At 38.7% G+C, this 13,274-nt stretch overlaps 1 pseudogene; it reads right to left on the bottom strand.

Annotated features, from left to right (window-relative positions):
* Positions 1 to 2,035, bottom strand: part of LOC102868238 — an 11,511-nt pseudogene extending 9,476 nt beyond the window's left edge.
* Between the last annotated feature and the right edge of the window lie 11,239 nt (positions 2,036 to 13,274).

The following is a 13,274-nucleotide window of genomic DNA, read 5'->3' on the forward strand; positions in this document are numbered from 1 at the left end:
AGGGACATCATGCTGGGTAGAGTAGAGGGACAGCGCAGGAGGGGAAGACCCTCTATGAGGTGGATTGATTCAGAGACTGGGGTAATTGGGATGGGTGTGTCATAGGCAATGCGATTGGCACAGGATAGAGCAGGGTTTAGGGCTGTTGTACATAGGGTCGCTATGAGTCGCAAACGACTCAAAGATACATAACAACAACAAACAACAGATATTATTACTTTCCCCTTCCAGAAATGGAGAAGGATGTTCCAGAATGGTGAACAGACCAGCTCAAGGTTGAAAATGTAATAAAGGGAGTAGAACAAGAATTCAAATCAAGGTTGTTTGAAGGCAGGCCATGAAGCAGTGAGCTCCACATGATCCTTAGGTTGACTATATTTCAGCTTATTGTGCAAGCAAAATCCTGATCATTCTCAAAGTGACCAGAAGAGTACACTCAGGAGGGTGGGCCACTTTTCTTTGGTTGGGTGTAGTATTCCATTTTCAATGCTGCATAATAACCATAGCTTTTCTATCCATTCATTTGTTGATGGGCACTTGGGTTGCTTCCATCTCTTTGCTATTGTGAATAATGCAGCAATAAACACAGGTGTGCATGCACCTGTTTGAGTGATGGCTCTGGTTTCTTTAGGGTATATTCCCAATAGTGGCATGGTACTGGCACAGCAACAGGCACAGAGATCAATGGAATAGTATTGAGTACCCAGAAATCAACTCATCATACCTATGATCAACTGATCTTGATAAGGAGACAAAATCAGTTAAGTGGGGAAATGACTGTCTCTTTAATAAATGGTGATGGCATGGAAAGCCATTTGTAGAAAACTTAAGCAAGATCCATACCTCACACCATACACAAGAACCAACTCAAGGTGGTTCATTAAACCTAGAAGTAATACCAAAGACTACAAAATTAATCAGAGAAACTAACTCCAGATGCCCTAATCCACAGCATGAACAATCTTCCAAGAATAATGAAAATCCTACAACCAGGAGAGAGTAAAATATTTGAATGGGACCTCCTAAGAATCAAATCCCTATGCACATCTCAAAATTTTCCAACATGGTATAGAGGAAACCCACAGACTGGAAAAAATATTTAGTGGCCACATATTTGATAAGGGACTTATATTTAAAATACATAGATTATTCCGGCATCTCAACAAGAAAAAGGTAAACAACCCAATTACAAAATGGTCACAGGGTATTATGAATAGACATTCACTAAAGAAGACATTAGAAGGCAAACAAACACATGAAGAAATGTTCAAATTCCCTAGCTATCAGAGAAATGCAAATCAAAATGACTACAAAATATCCTCTCACCCTGGCAACAATAGGACAGCAAAAAACAAATGTTAATGAGATTGTGAAGATTGGAACTCTTTTTCACTGGTGGTGGGAATGTAACATGGCACAGCCACTATTCAATGTGGTCTGGCGCTTTCTCTAAAAAGTTGGAAGCAGACTTGCCATTTGACCCAGCAATTCCACTAGTGGGAAGATAGCCTAAAGAAGTTGTCCTGTTTTTCACTGATGTTCTTGCAGTTCTTACAATCTGGTAGACAACGGTTCTGTGGTACAGGAATTAATGAGGTTTCCAAAACTTTGAAAATAATTTGGTTTAGTTCCTTCACATCATATTTTCTCATTTCCTCTTTACGGGTGCACCCAAAGTTGTCAGTGAGGTCTGCCACGGTCTCGGCCTGCTGGTCAAGAGCAGAAGCAGAGCAAACAGTTGCTGCAGCTGTGAAGGAAAGATTCAAACCTGTGCATCAGGGTTATCTTTATCTTCTAAAGAACCAAGCTCTTCTAGACTCAGAGAAGACAAAACTTTTCTGAATTCAGATGTGAAATTAAGAGTCTGAAGAAGAGAATTGAAGTAGCAGGTTCCACCCTGATTTCTGATTCCACTTAAATTGATGCATTCTCCAGGGGCAGGTGGCTCCAAAGCTTTAGTCTTTACTGTCTTCCCTTCTTCATAACGATAATTTGACACACTAGGAAAATCGTCTCTAAATATGTCCCCTAACATTGAGATATAAAATTACTATAGAGCTCAGACCCCTGCCAGCCAAACAAAGCCTGAAGTGACCACACATGAGCACCAACTGGACATCGCCATGTCAGCGAGGGTAGGTCTCTACAAGGGCAATTTTTTAAGGGTGTGCAGGTTGCCATATTGAACAAGAAACTTTTCATGGATTATCTCTTTTTATCCTCACAGAAACGCATTTTACAGATAAGAAAGCCAACAGAGGCTTACGGAGTTTTAATAATTTGCTTGATATATATCTGGTAGTTGCTGGAACTAAGATTTCAATCTAGGCTAATTTGGATCCAAAGTATACATTTTAAGCCATAATTTCCTACTGTTACATAAAATTATTTATACGTATCATTATATGGTGTTGTGTTAATCATTCAAGGTACATTATTTGAATTAGCCTTCCAGTCACCATGTTAAGAGACATTATTCTCATTTGTCAAGTACTGCTGAAAGCTTCAGGAACTTGTCCAGACACAGAAAACAATAATCTGAAAATAGAGCCTTCCGACTCTCAGAATGTTGATAAAAGGGGAAGTTAAGACAGTAACTATGCTGTAAGGGGAAGGGTGGTGGATGCCACCATGTAAGTTCCAGGAGAATTTTGAGACTGTCAGCTGAAAGGAAGCATGAATAGACAGATTAGTAGGCAGCCAACAGATGGATGCCATGGAGTAATAGACTCATAGAGAACTTTTGAACAACAGAATGCAACACTGCCCAGTCCTGTGTTATCTTTGCCATCACAGCATGATGAAGTGCATCATTGCACCCACTTTGTTAATCCATCTCTCCAAAGGTCTCCCTGACCCTCATTAGCCCTTTATTTTACCAAACATTAGATTCTCCTCCAACAATTTGATCTCTCTTGATGACATGTCCAAGTGACAATGTTCTGATGTATATAGGCTAAAAATTTGCAGGAGTAATTTGCAGATTTTTATTCCTAGTCTGTCTTTGGATCCTCTGCTCACACCTGTCCATCAAAGGTGACCCTGATACTATTTGAAATATTGATGTTTCTAGCATCACAACACAAAGCCACCACAGTCTGACAAATTGACAGAGCGGATGATGAAGGGAGGAATAGGCCCTATGTTTCTTTGAAGTGTATGTAACTACTTAGCACAAATTCTACAAATAGATAATGTACAAATTGTATAAATAGACACTGTGCCCTGACTGAACAACTACTTTTATTATTTCCTTTTAATTTCTATTATATAGATCACTTACTTATTTACAATGACAGAAAGAAAAAAGAACTACCTTTGGTATGGAAGTCATTATTCAATCTGTCTTCCCCAGTGCTGACTCATTTCATTTGTATCAAGAGTGACATTATGTAAATGAAATTGAAGGTGAAGGGGGGTAAGAAGTAAGAATAATTTATCTCTAGAAGTAAGAATAATTTATCTCTAAAATCACCTTCCATCTACTGAACCACTCTAATCTCATTTCTGGCTGGAACTAATGTATGTGCTTCCAGGAATGGACTGCTGAGTTCTGAAATGACTTTGAGGGAGATGGAAGCATTAGGATAAGCAGGGTATATAGGGAGAAAATTCAGAGTTACTATTCTAGAATAAATTAATGTTGATATAACCTTGAAATGGCTGTATTTGTTTTCCGTATTTTAGATGTTGCTTATACAGGCCAGAATGAGTAGATTTCGTTTTCAAATAGCCATTAATTGTGTGTCCTTAAATGGATATTTTTAGTCAATGACGCATTCTTTCTTTGCTTTGCAGAGGTTCCAGAAATCATGGGTATGTAGTCACTGGAGGCCTTGGAAGATCTTGGAAGAATAAAAAGGGAATGTGAGATAAGTGTTTCCTAGTCCACTTGACCTTGTTCCATCTAATCTCATGAATTTGTTCATTTATGTAACAAATATTTCTTACATTTCTACTGTTATTCTACAGTGGAAGATGGGCTGCAACAACAAAAAGGTGGACATGGTTCCTCCCTAACAGAATTCATGGTCAGTCAGAGAAGATAGATATTAAACAAAGATTTCCCTTCTGTTTCTTTTTTTTTGAATAAACACCTTTGAAACATGTGCTAAAATGGGAGGGAGGAGATTTATATGCCTTTCTGTGCCTTGATTTTCCTCAGATAGAACTCCAGCTCCTTGCCCTCTGGCACATAGCAATCAACACGATCACACAGGCCTGGCCCGGAAGTGATACATGCAAGAAGCTTACCCTGTTAGAACTGCTCCTCTGGAAGACAGCTGATTTTTGCATTCTTTTTCCTTTCATCATATTTTTTCGAATTTTCTTTGATTGCTTTTTGTATAAAATCTCTTCCTCCTCAGGAGTCACCTTGGCCCCCTTTTGAGACCCAGGGACAGTGCATATTGGGACTCGTACCAGTGGTGGTAAGGTGTGTTGTCAATGAGCACAATGCAGTTCCTCACTAGGGTCTTGGTTCAGACCAGCTTACTGTTGGAGGCGTTGTAGACAACATCACAGTTCTTGTTTTGAAAGTACAACTTTCAGAGCTCCAGAAGAAGTTCCTCACATCCAGACTTAGGGCTTCTTGTTGGTACTTCTTGTTGCCCCCTCTCACATGAACGGTGTGTACATGCAGGGCCAATCTTAGTGTTGGCAGCCAGGTGTCCCAGCTCATACTTCCGCTTCTTGTGGTGGGGCTTTCTCTTGCCCCTGGTCTTGTGGCTCTTGTGCCAGTTGTCCGGGAGATGCCCATGGCACTGTGCTGGATGCAAAGAGAAAACGCAATGCCTCTAAACAAAGATTTTTCACAAGTATTTGCTCTATTAAAATTGTGTTAAATGGAGTGAAGCAGGTTGATGTCTCTACCCTGAAGAGAGGGGAGTTGTCCATAAAATTTTCTCTGAGGAAAACTTTTTATGCAGGCTACGAAAGAAGTTTCTTAGAGAAATTACTAAAAAAATGGCTTTGCAAAGGAAGACATGCAGGGATGAAGCAATGTTTGCCCATGACTCCAACAGGGTTTTAATTGAGACTGGGTAAAAAGACAGCATCTTTCTTGGAATCTTGGCATTTTATATGTTAAAGAACATTTTGCCAAATTATTTTTGCTTTTACAGGATTTTAGGAAACTACCCAGAAAAAAGAAGTTTGTATATAAGGGGGTAGTCAATTAATAAACATCTACAAAGAGCAATTTAGTTGTCTTATACATAGGTTGCTGAATCACAGCCCACTCACACACAACTAACAACAATTGGAGACAATAAACACCAACATGTGAAGGCACCGGGCTAAGTCTGCCTAGGAGGATATGTAAATAACAGTAACACTTCCAGGTGTAATTAATATTGCCTTTTTTTAAGCTTTTCTTTCAGTGAGTCTAAGAAAGTAGTAAGTTAACAATTCTCTCCATTTTATAAGCAAATAAATGGATTTTTTTTATGAGAGATGTAAATTGATTTTCCCACAACTTACAGGAGGATCCCAGGTCCTCTACTCTACCACCCTGCTTCTCTTTTTTGTAAGGAAGGAAAAGAGTTGCTGATGTTTTGCCAACAAATTAATTTTCTGTGTTCTCCCCCCACCCCCTACATCCTCAGACCATGAGGCTCGGGTGGTGATAGTACCTATCTTACCTTTGTACCAAAGTGAGCATGTGACAAAGATCACTTCAGTGTGATAGTGTGTGGGGGGTTTGTTGTTGTTTCCTTTTTTTTAAAAAAGCTTCCTTTTTCGAAATACCTGCATCTAGCTTTGTGGGGACAATCTGGGCTGGATTTCAAGTATTCATGGCAGCCTTACCTATGACTGAGGCCTGGCCAGTCAGGCTCAGAGATGCCTTGCAGACCCAAGCAGGGCAGAGAGACAGCCTGCAACTCCACTAGAATGACTGGCAAAGAGAACCTTGCTTCCTACTGGTGTTGCTGTAATAGTGTTCACATCACTTTTAACACAGTAGAGCTTGCCCACAAATGACAGACACTGACACAAAGGAAAGGAAATCTCAGATGGAGATGCTTTTCTGAGGACATAATTTTGTCACCATGCCTAGAGCCAGTACTCTGCCCAGCCTCCAAAGCTCCAGGAGAGCATGGACTTTGCTGAGTTTTCTTTTATTATGTATCCTTGTACCTAAACTAGCAAATGGGGATGGGGTGGGGTAAACCAATATGTATTGAAAAATTGAGCCAATCAATTACTTTCCCAGAATGTATATGTAATAATTTTTGGTAGAAGTTTCAACTTATTGACATATCAATAAAAGGTAGCTTGACTTTTCATAGTTATTGCCCCCTCATGTTTTTTTTTCTTGTATGTTAGAAATCTCCATAAAGAATCTTAGTCAGATGTTATAACTTCCCAGTAGTACAATATGCTCGTATTCATATTCAAGACAGATAAAAAACTCTGTACTATCCCTTTACAGGCAACCTTCTCTCTCTCATTCCCACACCTGTTATCACTCCAGAGTGAGAAAGTGGCTGTCAATACCTGATCTTGTTCTGGTTATTTTAAGCAAGTTCTTCAAGGAAGCTAATTGGTTCCTAATTGCTTCTGGCTCATTAAGGACTTTTTTAAACTTAAAAGTGGTTGACTCCTATCATGTATTCTCTGCTTTATATCTTGTGTATAATTCCAGAACAGGTCAGGGTGGGGGTTGGGGGAAATTTCATTCACTATTTGGTTTATCAGGATTGAGTTGAACCAAAATTACTACTATAGGTTGGTATAAATGGAAAGAAATAATGTGACTTTCAGAAATTCATGGTTGTGAATAATAAGTGTAAAGGTATATTGAGACACCCTTTGGGAGCCAAAAAAGAGAAGGAAATTCCAAGAGACAAAGTCAGAGTAGAGGATATTAAACAGAAGTATTTTATCTACATAATAGCATTTTAGGAAGATTAATACAGAGACAAAGAACTGCCAGAAATTCAAGTTGGATTCAGAAGAGGCTATGGCAAAGACCATGGCCTGTATAAGATGCACCTTAGTCTCCAGAGAGACACCATTGTTCTTCAGTACTTTGGAGAGGTCCCTAACAGCAGACTTTCCCATGGCAATGCGTCTTTTAATTTCCTGGCTGCTGGTGCCAAGAGTGTTGACTGTGGAGCCAAACAGATTAAAACTGTGAACAATATCAATCTCCTCACCATCCATCCTGATGCTGTCAGTTGGTCCAGTGGTGAGAATTTTTGTCTTCTTGACATTGAGTCTCAATTCATATTGGAGGCTGCGGTCCTTGACCCTCTGCAGCAAATGCTTCAGGTCCTCCTCAGGTTCAACTGACATATTTCAGCTAACAGATGCTGCCCTGGACATACTCACCAAGTTGTGCCAAGAAATCTGGAGAACAACCACTTGGCCAGCTGAAGGGTGACCCAACAGAGTGTGGAAACTATAGAATAATATCATTGATTTCACATGCAAGCAAGATTCTACTGAAGATTATCCAAAAATGACTGGAACAGCACATCAGCAGAGAAATGCTGGAAGTCCAGCCTGGGTTTAGAAGGGGTCGTGGTACTAGGGATATTGTAGCTGATGTTAGATGGATCTTAGCTGAAAGCAGGAAATACCAGAGGAACGTCTATCTGTGTTTCATTGACTATGCAAAGGCGTTTGACTCTGTGGATCATAACAAACTGTGGCTGACTCTGAGAAGAATGGGAATCTCAGAACACTTGATCGTTCTAATGCAAAACCTATACTTGGACCAAGAGGCAGTCATCAGAACAGAGCAAGGAAACACTGCATGGTTCAAAATTGGGAAGGACGTACGCCAGGGATGTGTCCTGTCTCCATATCTTTTCAACCTATATGCACAGCAGATTATCCGGGAGGCTGGGCTCTATGAGGAGAAGTGTGGAGTCAGGATTGGTGGAAGATCTATCAACAATCTGCATTATGCAGATGACACAACCCTGCTTGCTGAAAGGAACACTATGTGTTTTAAAATCAAGGAAGAGGTGTGTCAGAGTTGTATCTTTCTCTTTACCTATTCAATCTGTATCCTGAACAAATCATTCAAGAAGTTAGTCTATATGAAGAAGAATGTGGCATCAGAATTCGAGGTAGGCTCATCAACAACCAGTGTTGTGGAGATAATATAACCTTGTTTGCAGAAAGTGAAAAGGACTTGAAGCTCTTGCTGCAGAATATCAATGACTACAGCCTTCAATATATTATATTTCATCTCAACATCAAGAAAATAAAAATCCTCTCCCCTGGACCAATAGGCAACATTGTGATAGACGGAGAAAAGATTAGTTGTCAAGGATTTTATTTTACTTGCATCCATGATCAACACCCATGGGAGTAGCAGTTAAGAAAACAAAAGATGTGTTGCATTGAGAAAATCTACTGTCAAAGACCTCTCCAAAATTCTAATAATCAAGGATATCAACTTTAAAGACTAAGATGTGCCTGATGCAAGCAATGGCATTTTCAGTTGCTTCTTAAACATCTAAAAGTTGCACAATGAATAAGGAAAACCAAAGAAGAAATGATGCCTTTGAACTTTAATGTTGAAGTGTACTATAGACAGCTAACAGAACAAACACATCTAACTTGGAGTAAGTGCAATAATGGTGAAATTTTGTCTTCCATACTTTGGGAATGTTATGAGAAAGGGCCAATTCTTACAGAAAGACATTATTCTGGGAAAGGTAGAGGGATCAGTCAAAGGAAGGATGACCCCCTAACAGCATGGACTAGCACAGTGACTGTAACAATGGGCTTGCACATGGCAAAGATTGTGAGGATGACATAGGACAAGGCAAGTTTCAGATCTGTTGTTCAAAAGGTGGCTATGAGTTGTAGTCAACTCAATCACACCTAAGAGCAACTAACAATCTAGTTGTGGTGTGTAAGGTAAATGGGAATGAAGAAGAATCATAGATAGCTAGCTAATTGAGAATGTATTTCAATATTTGAGACATGTGATCCTTATTAAAAGGAAAATGTGAATTAACAAAAAGAAGCCCAAAGCATTTGGTGTCCATAAAATAATTTGAGTCTCCAAGCCAAGGTTTATTTTACTCTTTCTTAGCGAGAGAAAGGCATAAAGAACTCTTGAAATAATAGAAAGGTATTATTATTGATATGGAACACTGGTGGCTTAGTGGTAAGTAGTTGCACTGAGAATTCAAAGGCACAGGGTTCAAATCCACCAGCTACTCGGCAGGAGAAAGACAATCTCCTCCTGAGCTATTTACTCCTTTAAAAACCCGCTGGTGGGTCAGCTATGAGGGTTCTGGCTCGATGGTACCTAACAACATTATTGATACAGAGGTAGAGTCATGTTTAGCTGTAAATTGCAACAGTTAAATGACTGCATATCACACAGCTCATAATTATTTGGACCTGAAGGGGCCATAAATTAGTAGCAAGGCAGATTCAGGAAGATATATTTCAAATACAGAGTCACTATGTGTCATTTCCAGCAGCTAAATTGATTTCTTGAATAAAAGAATGTGAAATTATGTTGCCTATCTAAAAGTGCCATATGGAACGTGAATTGATTTTTTATTTGGTTCTTCCTGCTTCCTACTTCCAAACAAGGAAAAGTAAAGATAGAAGAAAACACAGTAAGTGATTTGTTGGGGAATAATTACTTTCTAATTTGAGTTCAACATTACCTACGATTTTAAAAATGAAAAAGAATGGTATGACAAATACTCCTACTCATGTCTGATTTTCATTTCCAGTCTGGTTAATTAGCGCTCTCTCATTCCTGTCAAGGCAGCACTAACCCAAATCTGACTGTCCAGTGGGTTTTCAGAGAGTGTAAATTGCACTGGAGGAGACTGCACATCTTTCTTCCTCCAAGCACATGGTGGGTTAGTTCTGCCCACCTTGGATTAGGAGTACAATGCTCTACTCCTAATATGCAGAAGTTTGTCTCTAAATGTCCTGTAATAGTCCTACTCTGTTGCAAAGTAGTTGAAGACATTTTAAACTGGGAAGAGGATTTAAGGATTGCAGGGACCCAACCCCATTACATCACGGACATTGTATGTGTTTATGCCTTTTAAGGAAATCTTTCCCATCCTTGGCATTTTGTCTTTGAAGAGCACAACTGGAAAAATGCACTCATCAGCAGGATCTCAGACACTTCTCCCTCCAAGTATCTAACTCATCCTAAACATAATCTGAAAATTCTTCCTTTTTAAGTCACTGTATTTGTAAATTACAATTCTGTAATTGTAAAATTTCAGGGTGAGTAACTGCAATATACATCAGAACCTATGAAGAGTAACTTATCTATATAAACATAACAAAACTTTCTCACTGTTAAACTATATTTAGGCTTTGTTTTACCTAAGTCTAGGGAGTAGCTCTATTGTTCCATTTCCCCACTGAGTTTTTGATCACATTTATCTTTATCTTCCTAGTCATCCAGGCTTGAAAATGTGAAATTATCATTTATTCTTATCTATCTCCAGTAACAATGGCCAATGTATCAAATATTTCTTGGTAATGAAATCTTTTGTTGAACACTTAACAAAGGTTAATATCCTCAAAATAGTTCTCTAAGGTATACATTGCTATTATTGCCAAATTATATTTGAAGAAATAGTCTTAAAGAGATTAAGCAATTTGCATAAGGTCACATAGCTAGTAAATTTTGAAGCAAGAATAGGGAGCCAGGAATCTAAAGACAGACTTTATACTCTTTACTCCTTTTTTCTATAATGCCTCTAATAGCTTTGCCATGCTGACTGTATTCATTCATTCATGCCATAAATAAATACTTTTTTGTTGTTTTGTTGTGTACCGTCGAATCATACCCAAATGGCAAAGGAGGAGATTGCCCTTCCTTCTCCGGCTGAATATCTGGTGGATTCAAACCATAGGCCTTCAGGGTTGCAGTGCAGCTTCTTGCCACTAGACCACAAGAGCTCACTTCACAAATACATCTTAAGCAGCCATTTAAATAAGACCCTGGAGTATTGTTATTGTTGTTAGGTGTCATCAAGTTGAGTATGCCACAGCTATGACAACCCTATGAAGAACAGATCTGAAGTCTGTTCTGTTCCATGCCATCTTCATCATTTCTGACATACTCGAGTCCTTTGCAGCAGTTATTGTGTCATACTCATCTGGTTGATGGTCTTCCTTTCTTTTTCTGACCCTCTACCTTTCCAAGAATGATATTCCTGTCCAAGGAATAGTCCCTTCTAACAACATGCCCAAAGTATGTAAGACAAAGCTTTATCATCTTTGCCTCCAAGAAGCACTCTGGCTTTACTCTCTCCAAGACATATCTGTTTGTCCTTATACAGCAACCCAAGGGATATTTAGTACTCTTCTTCAGCACCACAACTAAAAGATACCAATTCTCTGTCATCCTTATTAATTGTCCAGCTCTCTGATCCAGAGCAAGTGATTGACAAGATCACAGCCTAAATCAGATGTGCCTTAGTTTTCAAATTGGCATTGATGTTCCTCAGTAATCTGGAGACTTTCTTAGTTTTCTAGAAGACAAAGCAAAGTGTTACAACAGAATGTGCAGAGAGCTAGAGTCAAAGAATAAAAGGGAAAGAACTTGTTTAACATTTTTTAAGCTGAAACAACTGTAAAAATACATTCAAGTCTCAAGTTAAAATAATTAGAGAGTCTATGGGCAAAATCTTGAATGATCCAGGAAGCATTAAAAGAAGATGGAGAGAATATACAGTCACTGTACCAAAAAGAATTGGCTGACATAGAACAATTTCAGGAAGGATCATGTGATCAAGAATCAATTGTAATGAAGGAAGAAGTTCAAGCTGCAATGAAGGTACTGATAAAAAATAAAGCCCCAGGAATCAATGAGATAGCAATCGACATGTTTCAGCTAACAGATGCAGCCTTGGAAATGTTCATCAGTTTATAACAGGAAATTTGGAGGACAGCTACCCAGACAACTGACTGGAAAGGTGATCCAACAGAATGTGAAAATTATCATTAATAGAGCATGCAAGAAAAATATTGCCAACGATCATTAAAAAATGGCTAGAACAGAGAAGGTAGTGAAGAAAGAACTAAGGATTCATAGAGAGAAAAAAAAATCCTTATCCTAACAATTTAGTCACAGGGACAAACTTATTTTTTTAATTTATTATTAATTTCCATGAAAATTTACAGAGACTTTGGATTTCCATTCATTCATTGTTGTGCTTTTCTCCCCTCCCAATTTTGCCCCCTAGTACACTACCTTCTTGGAAAAGTAAAAGAAAAATTCTTTCATTGTTTTATAATCCCTCCCCCCAGGTCCACTCCACTATGCAGCCTTCACTCTGGACTCCTGTCATAACAAACGTACCTAATCACATATCCCTTTTAAACAGTTTTTTCCCTCATCTGTTTCAATGCAATATACATTACTGAACCCATCTTTCTCAGTCTCCCCCCAACCCTGATGTCAGTCCTGTTTTACAACAGTGGCACCATTCAGTATTTGTCCTTTTGAGACTGAGATACTTCACTCAGAATAATAGGGACAAACTTATTAATAAAAAGTTATAGCATATTGGTAATGCTTAACAATTTTTTTCTTTTTCTCCCTTTTATAAGTTTGGATAATTTTTTTGCTGCAAGTAACTGAGCAGCTAACCAATATAGGTTTAAGTAATAGGGGCATTTATTTATAACTTATCGAGAAGTTTGGAGGTTGACTGCCTCCTGGCTCAATGATGTCGTCAAGGATGTGGACATAAATGAGGACATGTAATTCTTCTGCTTCCCTACTCACAAAATATCAGAATGCTTTCTCCTCATGCTCACAGTATGACTGTGATGATATCAGATACATTCTCATGTGTAACATCTGACACAAGAAGTGAGGAAATGGATGCAAAGGAGCTTTATCTTTACACTTTCCCTTTTGTGAAGGGAAAGACAGTTTATCTTAAAAAAAAAACCACAGCAAATTACAAATTACCCTTGTAGTCTTTTTTAAATTTTTTCCCCCACAAAGATATCAGCAGAAAGTTCCTTATGTCTCAGTGAATAAAACTGTGTCCTAAGCCTATCTTCATATGTAATATATCTATCTGTGTTTCATTGACTATGCAAAGGCATTTGACTGTGTGAATCATAACAAACTGTGGCTAACTCTGAAAAGAATGGGAATCCAAGAACACTTGATAGTTCTAATGCAAAACCTATACTTGAACCAAGATGTAGTCATCAGAACAGAGCAAGGGAACACTGCATGGTTCAAAATTGCGAAGGGCGTATGCCAGGAATGCGTCCTATCTCCATACCTTTTCAACCTGTAT

The sequence above is a fragment of the Elephantulus edwardii genome, unplaced genomic scaffold (assembly GCF_000299155.1).
Source record: "Elephantulus edwardii isolate Elephantulus edwardi_28Jun2011 unplaced genomic scaffold, EleEdw1.0 scaffold00354, whole genome shotgun sequence".
Classification (NCBI taxonomy): domain Eukaryota; kingdom Metazoa; phylum Chordata; class Mammalia; order Macroscelidea; family Macroscelididae; genus Elephantulus; species Elephantulus edwardii.